This window comes from Nycticebus coucang, chromosome 12 (assembly GCF_027406575.1).
Source record: "Nycticebus coucang isolate mNycCou1 chromosome 12, mNycCou1.pri, whole genome shotgun sequence".
Taxonomy (NCBI): Eukaryota; Metazoa; Chordata; class Mammalia; order Primates; family Lorisidae; genus Nycticebus; species Nycticebus coucang.
The window spans coordinates 11,054,940-11,063,490 of NC_069791.1; the positions used below are offsets into that span (position 1 = coordinate 11,054,940).

General features: G+C 35.5%; 1 pseudogene; it reads right to left on the reverse strand.

Annotated features, from left to right (window-relative positions):
- Positions 1 to 1,049: 1,049 nt before the first annotated feature.
- LOC128561311 (olfactory receptor 6C76-like) lies at positions 1,050 to 1,989 on the reverse strand (annotated as a pseudogene).
- Positions 1,990 to 8,551: the final 6,562 nt, after the last annotated feature.

Genomic DNA, 8,551 nt, shown 5'->3' on the forward strand with positions numbered 1-8,551 from the left:
GTTTGTTATGTAATTAGGTTTTCTTATTCAAAAATTCACAATAGATAGTTCTAAAACAAAAGAAAACTAGTGAAGATTATTCTAATTCATAGTGATTTGCCATAATGACAAATATGTAACTCATTTTTTCTGTTCTACACAAGGTATAAGAAAAGTGTAATTTGAGCATCGTGGTAAATACGAAATTTAATACCTCCTTTTTGTTTATTTCATATTTATTTATTTATTTATTTTTGAGACAGAGTCTCACTATATTGCCCTCAGTAGAGTGCTGTAGCATTATAGCTCACAGCAACCTTAAACTCTAAGACTTAAGTGATTCTCTTGCCTCAGCTATCCAAGTAGCTGGGATGACCGGCACCCGCCACAGCACCCAGGTATTTTTTGTTGCAGTTGTCATTGTTGTTTAGCTGGCCACAGCCAGGTTTGAAAACACTAGCTTCAGGGCATATGGCTGATGCCATAACCACTGTGCTACGGGCGCTGAGCCTAATTACCCCCTTTATATTATTTATTTAACTTAATATTTGTTTATATGTGTTATTCCTGTATTCCATACATTCCTGTACATGTCATTTTGAAGGAAGACAATTAAAACAGTGGAGATATATACATATACATATACATACACATATATATTTGCATTCCAAATATTGACACATGCAGAGACGTAAAAGCATATATAAGTACATACATATGTATACACATTCCTATATTCACTTATATGATTTAACAATAAATTTATCATATTGTGTTAAGTAGATTAGGCAATTATAAATATCATCATAATTATTTTATTTCAAATATGCACATGAAAACAGGAAGGGACTTTTGTCCTTCCTTTGAATGATACCATAAGAAAGTAAATAAGATAATTATATAATGATATCATGTATAAATTCATAGAAGGAAGTCTAGGAACATAGGAACATTATATTCAAAATAGTGTATAGTTGTATTGTTGAGAAATTAAAAGAGAGAGCAGAGCTTAAAAGTGAAATATTTATTAATGCTTTAGTAAAAGAACATGTTTCAGTTATAAATTGGATTCAGATTAATGTTTTTGAGGAAAATATTTTTCTCATAGCATCCTTAAGTGCTTGCTTCACCTGCTGATTCTGCACAGTGTAAATAAATGGATTTAGCACAGGAGCAACACAGGTATTGAGCACAGCCACGCTTTTTTGTTAAAGAAAATTTTCCTTTGGTGATGTCTTCACATACATGAAGATGAAGCTTCTGTAAGAGATAGAGACAACAATCATATGTGAGGAGCAGGTGGAGAAGGCCTTTTTTCTTTGCTGAGCTGAGGGAAATCTCAGAATCGTTCTCAGGATGTAAGTGTAGGAGAGAATGACTGACATTAAAGTGGACATGAGAATAAACAAAGCTAAAATAAAGCTCATGAGCTCTAGAGTACTGGTGTCTGTGCAAGAGATCTGCAGCAAAGGAGCAGAGTCACAGGTGAAGTGGTCAATGACATTGGAGTCACAAAAATCCAGCTCTAAGCCCATGGCCAGAGGTGGGAAAATTACCAGGAAACCAGCCAGCCAAGAGCTGCTTATAAACTGGTGGCAGATCTTGTTACTCATGATGGTCGTGTAATGCAGAGGCTTGCAGATAGCCACATAGCGGTCATAGGACAGAGGCCAGGAAGAAAAACTCTGTTGATCCAAGGAAGATAAAGAAAAACAGCTGAGCTGCACAGGCATGATAGGATATGGACGTGTCCCCAGTTAGAATGGTGATCAAAAATCTAGGATTACAGACAGAAGTAAATGAAATTTCTAAGAAGGAGAAGTTTCTGAGGAAGAAATACATGGGGGTCTTCAGGTGAGGGTCCAGCAGGGTAAGAGTGATGATAGTTAGATTTCCACAAACACTCAGTATGTAGGTGACAAATAAGAAGAAGAAAATCACAAGCTGTAACTTTGGATTATGCGTCAGGCCCAGGAGGATGAAAACAGTCACAGATGTTCTGTTTTTCATTTCTGATGTTTTCTGACAGATCTTATTGGCAAAACCAATAACAGCTAACAATGAAAGTGTTAGTCTAAAGATAGGACAGGCATAAAATTCTCCATATATTTTTTAAAATACTGGTTGCAATTTTACATGAAGTCCCTACTAAAAGTCTTTGGTAAATTCTTGAAAAAACAGCAAACAATTACTTTAAATGAAATGAGGTATAATTAAACCAATTTTATCCTAGAGTAATGGATATAAACAAGAGTTACGTTCCTCGGGTTTATTTCTGGCCATGATAACATCATCAAAATTTAAATAAAGACAACAATTTTTCTGATATTGAACACTGAAATACATATGAGCTATATATATAATTAGAAAAGATTAATAAAAGCAAGCATGTTAATTATTTACTCAATTATTCCATTTCTGGCCATAGGTGGCCAGAACCTATTGCAGAAACTCTGGGCACAGTGGAACAGTTTACTCTAGAGGGGAATGACAGTCCATCACAGTGCATGCTCACACTCCCACACTCACTTAGACTGGGACCATCTAGTGTCCAGAGAGATCAGGTAACTGTCCTAATGTGCACAACTTTGCTGGAATAGCCCCAAAAAACTCCTGTAAGCACAGGAAGAATGGACAAACTGCTCAGACAGTTTGACCCATGTGAGAAGCAATTATTTTTTTTATTTTTATTTTTTTTGTAGAGACAGAGTTTCACTTTATTGCCCTCGGTAGAGTGCCGTGGCATCACACAGCTCACAGCAACCTCCAACTCCTGTGCTTAGGTGATTCTTCTGCCTCAGCCTCCCGAGTAGCTGGGACTACAGGTGCCCGCCACAACGCCTGGCTATTTTTTTGTTGCAGTTTGCCCGGGGCTGGGTTTGAACCCACCACCCTCGGCATATGGAGCCAGCACCCCACTCACTGAGCTGCAGGGGCCGCCCAAGAAGCAATTATTTTCTTCTCATCTATATCGTAATAAAGAAAATGTTGAACAAAAGTACTTTAATCAAGGACCTACTGTGTACGGTATTTATTTCCTCTATTATATCTTATTGGGTATATCCTCTGTGCTTAAATCAATCTCATTATTCTGAAAAATAGTCTCTGATTATTTGCTACATGTTTACCTGTTTTTATTTTTTAATTACTTGAGAAATACATTGATAAGTATGAACTTTCTTCATGCTTTATTGCTTAGCCAAAATAGCCAGAATATGTATACAAGAGTCACATCTTAACTTAAAAGACAAATACAGACTCAGGGTGAAAGGATGGTTATCCATATTTCAGGCAAATGGTAATCAGAAAAAAGCAGGTGTTCCAATTTTATTTTTAGATACAATAGGCTTTAAACCAACAAAAGTGAGGAAAAACAAGAATGGTCACTTCATATTTGTTAAGGGTAATACTCAATATGATGAGATTTCAATTATTAATATCTATGCACCCAACCAGAGTGTGCCTCAGTTTATAAGAGAAACTCTAACAGACATAAGCAATTTGATTTCCTCCAACTCCATAATAGTCGGAGATTTCAACACTCCTATGGCAGTGTTGGATCCATCCTCCAACAAGAAGCTGAGCAAAGAAATTTTAGAATTAAACCTAACGATCCAACATTTGGATTTAGCAGACATCTACAGAACATTTCATCCCAACAAAACTGAATACACGTACTTCTCATCAGCCCATGGAACTTACTCCAAAATCGATCACATCTTAGGTCACAAGTCTAACCTCAGTAAATTTAAAGGAATAGAAATTATTCCGTGCATCTTCTCGGACCACCATGGAAGTTATACAAAAACATGGAAGTTAAATAACCTTATACTGAATGATAGCTGGGTGAGAGATGAGATTAAGAAAGAAATTGCCAATTTTTTGGAACAAAACAACAATGAAGACACAAACTATCATAACCTCTGGGACACCACAAAGGCAGTTCTAAGAGGGAAATTTATAGCACTGCAAGCCTTCCTCAAGAGAACGGAAAGAGGAAGTTAACAACTTAATGGGACATCTCACGCAACTGGAAAAGGAAGAACATTCCAACCTCAAACCCAGTAGAAGAAAAGAAATAACCAAAATTAGAACAGAATTAAATGAAATTGAAAACAAAAGAATAATACAACAGATCAATAAATCAAAAAGCTGGTTTCTGAAAAGGTCAATAAAATAGATAAACCTTTGGCCAACCTAATCAGGAAAAAAAGAGTAAAATCTCTAATCTCATCAATCAGAAACAACAAAGACAAAATAACAACAGACTCCTCAGAAATCCAAAAAATCCTTAATGAATATTACAAGAAACTTTATTCTCAGAAATATGAAAATCTGAAGGAAATTGACCAATACCTGGAAGCATGTCACCTTCCAAGACTTAGCCAGAATCAAGTGGAAATGTTGAACAGTCCCATATTAAGTTTGGAAATAGCATCAACCATACAAAACCTGCCTAAAAAGAAAAGCCTGGGACCAGATGGTTTCACGTCAGAATTCTACCAAACCTTTAAAGAGGAATTAGTACCTATATTACTCAACCTGTTCCAAAAGGTAGAAAAAGAAGGAAGACTACCCAACACATTCTATGAAGCAAACATCACCCTGATCCCCAAACCAGGAAAAGACCCAACAAGAAAAGAAATTATAGACCAATATCACTAATGAATATAGATGCAAAAATATTCAACAAGATCCTAACAAACAGAATCCAGCAACACATCAAACAAATTATACACCATGACCAAGTTGGTTTTATCCCAGGGTCTCAAGGCTGGTTCAATATACGTAAATCTATAAATGTAATTCAGCACATAAACAAATTAAAAAACAAAGACCATATGATTCTCTCAATTGATGCAGAAAAAGCTTTTGATAATGTCCAGCATCCCTTCATGATCAGAACACTTATGAAAATTGGTATAGAAGGGACATTTCTTAAACTTATAGAGGCCATCTACAGCAAACCCACAGCCAATATCATATTGAATGGAGTTAAATTGGAATCATTTCCACTCAGATCAGGGAGCAGAAAAGGATGCCCATTGTCTCCATTGCTTTTAACATTGTAATGGAAGTATTAGCCACCGCAATTAGGGAAGAAGAGGTGATCAAGGGTATCCATATAGGGTCAGAAGAGATCAAACTTTTGGTCTTCACAGATAATATGATTGTATATGTTGAAAACACTAGGGACTCTACTACAAAACTTTAGAAGTGATCAAGGAATACAGCATTGTCTCAGGTTACAAAATCAACATTCATAAATTGGTAGCCTTTATATATACCAACAATAGTCAAGTTGAAAAAACAGTTAAGAACTCTATCCCATTCACCGTAGTGCCAAAGAAGATGAAATATTTGGGAATTTATCTAACAAAGGATGTGAAAGATCTCTATTAAGATGAAACTCTAAGAAAAGAAATAGCTGAAAATGTTAACAAATGGAAAATCATACCATGCGCATGGCTGGGAAGAATCAACATTGTTAAAATGTCCATACTACCCAAAGCAATATATAATTTCAACGCAATCCCTATTAAAGCTCCACTGTCATACTCTAAAGATCTTGAAAAAACAATACTTCATTTTATATGGAATTGGAAAAAACGTTGAATAGCCAAGACATTACTCAGACATAAAAACAAAGCAGGAGGAATCACGCTACCAGACCTCAGACTATACTACAAATCAGTAGTGATCAGAACAGCATGGTATTGGCACAAAAACAGAGAAGTAGATGTCTGGAACAGAATAGAGAACCAAGAGATGAATCCAGCTACTTGCTGTTATTTAATCTTTGACAAGCCAATTAAAAACATTCAGTGGGGAAAAGATTCCCTATTTAACAAATGGTGCTGGGTGAACTGGCTGGCAACCTGTAGAAGACTGAAACTGGACCCACACCTTTCACCATTAACTAAGATAGACTCTCACTGGATTAAGATTTAAATTTAAGACATGAAACTATAGAAATACTAGAGGAGAGTACAGGGAAAACCCTTGAAAAAATCGGTCTGGGTGAGTATTTTATGATGAGGACCCCGCCAGGCAATTGAAGCAGCTTCAAAAATACACTACTGGGACAAAAATCTTCTGCACAGCCAAGAACACAGTAAGTAAAGCAAGCAAACAGCCCTTAGAATGGGAGAAGATATTTGCAGGTTATGTCTCCGACAAAGGTTTAATAACCAGAATCCACAGAGAACTCAAACGCATTAGCAAGAATAGAACAAGGGATCCCATCGCAGGTTGGGCAAGGGATTTGAAGGTGCACGGCCTTCAGACATATGAAAAAATGCTCATCATCTTTAATCATCAGAGAAATGCAAATCAAAACTACTTTGAGATATCATCTAACTGCAGTATGATTAGCCCATATCAAAAAATCCCAAGACCAGAGATGTTGGTGTGTATGTGGAGAAAAGGGAACACTTCTACACTGCTGGTGGGAATGCAACTTAATACATTCCTTTTATAAAGATGTTTGGAGAACACTTAGAGATCTAAAAATAGACCAGCATTGAATCCTATAATTCCTTTACTAGGTATATACCCAGAAGACCAAAAATCACATCATAAAAAAGATATTTGTACCAGAATGTTTATTGCAGCCCAATTCATAATTGCTAAGTCATGGAAAAAGCCCAGTGCCCATCGATCCACGAATGGATTAATAAATTGTGGTATATGTACACCATGGAATATTATGCAGCCTTAAAGAAAGATGGAGACTTTACCTCTTTCATGTTTACATGGATGGAGCTGGAACATATTCTTCTTAGTAAAGTATCTCAAGAGTGGAAGAGAAAATACCCAATGTACTCAGCCCTACTATGAAACTAATTTAGGGCTTTCATATGAATGCTGTAACCCAGTTACAACCTAAGAATAGGGGAAAGGGGGAAAGGGAGGAGAGGGTTGGGGGAGGTGGGTAGAGGAAGGGAGATTGGTGGGATTACACCTGTGGTGCATCTTACAAGGGTACATGTGAAACTTGGTAAATGTGGAATGTAAGTGTCTTGACACAGTAACTGAGAGAATGCCAGGAAGGCTATGTTAACCAGTGTGATGAAAGTGTGTCAAACGGTCTGTGAAGCTAGTGTATGATGCCCCATGATCATATCAATGTACACAGCTATGATTTAATAAAAAAAATAAATAAAATAGCGAGAATATTATGACTTTGTGTCAAGTTTTCAGGCATTCAGAGTCCTTCTATTGATGGTAACTGGTGATCAGACCAACCTAATTAATATCCTTTAATAAAAGTTCTCATTTTACTTTCTGGGAAAATAACCAATAGTACACCCTCTCTCTATCCACTCATTTACTATTTTCCTTTATATCAGAAGGAGATATAAAATCCAATGTTATTTTCAGAACATTTATGTACATTATATTAGAATGTTTCATATAAATAATATTTAAATATATTTTTAATCAGTCACTTGATTGTCAAGTATCAGTAAAGTCTTTGCAACTCTTAATTTGCTTCTTCATTAAATAAACAAGGATATTTCCTTGAGAAACATTATCTTTCATGATTTTTAACTCGATTGCTTCATACTTAATAATATATATTTCAGAGAAATTAGGCATCCAAAAAGGATGGTTGCAAAGTGTGCTAATGAACCACATGGAGACACTGCAAATTAAATTTAGATATTAAATACACAAATAGCATATGTATTAGGTTCACACCTGTTTTGGACACCCACACCAGACATATGAATAGCTTTCTGTAAAGTATAAATGTAACAGTATTAAGAAAGACAACCTGTGCTCCATATATTTCTGCTAATTGTTATAAACAACTATTTAAAATTTGACTAATCAGTTATTGTCTTAACGTTAAAAATATATACATATACATGCATTTCATGTGTGCTGGCTCACACGTGTATGTGCGTATATGTGTGAGAGAGAGAGGGGCAGAGAGTGAGAGAGAAGAGTGGTGCACCAGCATAACCAGCACTAATAAAGTATAGAAACTGCAACATCAGTGGAAAACAAATTGAAAATATTATTTACCTTTAAATCATTAACAGTCACAGGTAAATTTTTAAAACATGATGATATGATCAATTATTTTAAATAAAAAATACTCCCTTTTTCTCCCAGCAAATTGCAGATTTCCTCATAAATCCCTTGATGTTCCATCTCAAAACACCTTGTAAAATATTTTCTTTATGTTTTCCACCAACAATGTCCAAAACCTAGAATTCTGAACTATTTTACCTACAAAATAACCTAAATCTTTGGGCAATAGTTATTGGCATTAAGGAAATAAGTATTCTAAAATTTTTAACAAGTTCTTCTGATCTTTCTCTGGAAGCGACTTTCCATTTATTTTTCTTAGGAAAGATGTAAGCTTGCCACCTTTAATATGTTTCAGAAATATTCTTTAAGGTAAACAAATGCTAATGACTTTTGGGATAAACAATAATAGGGCACTAATGAATCCACTTACAAGATCAACTTTGGCAATCATATTTTAATTGGTTTGATTGGTCCCTATGTCCCAGGAAAAGACTGAAAAAATTATCAAGCAGAATGTTAGCCAGTTATT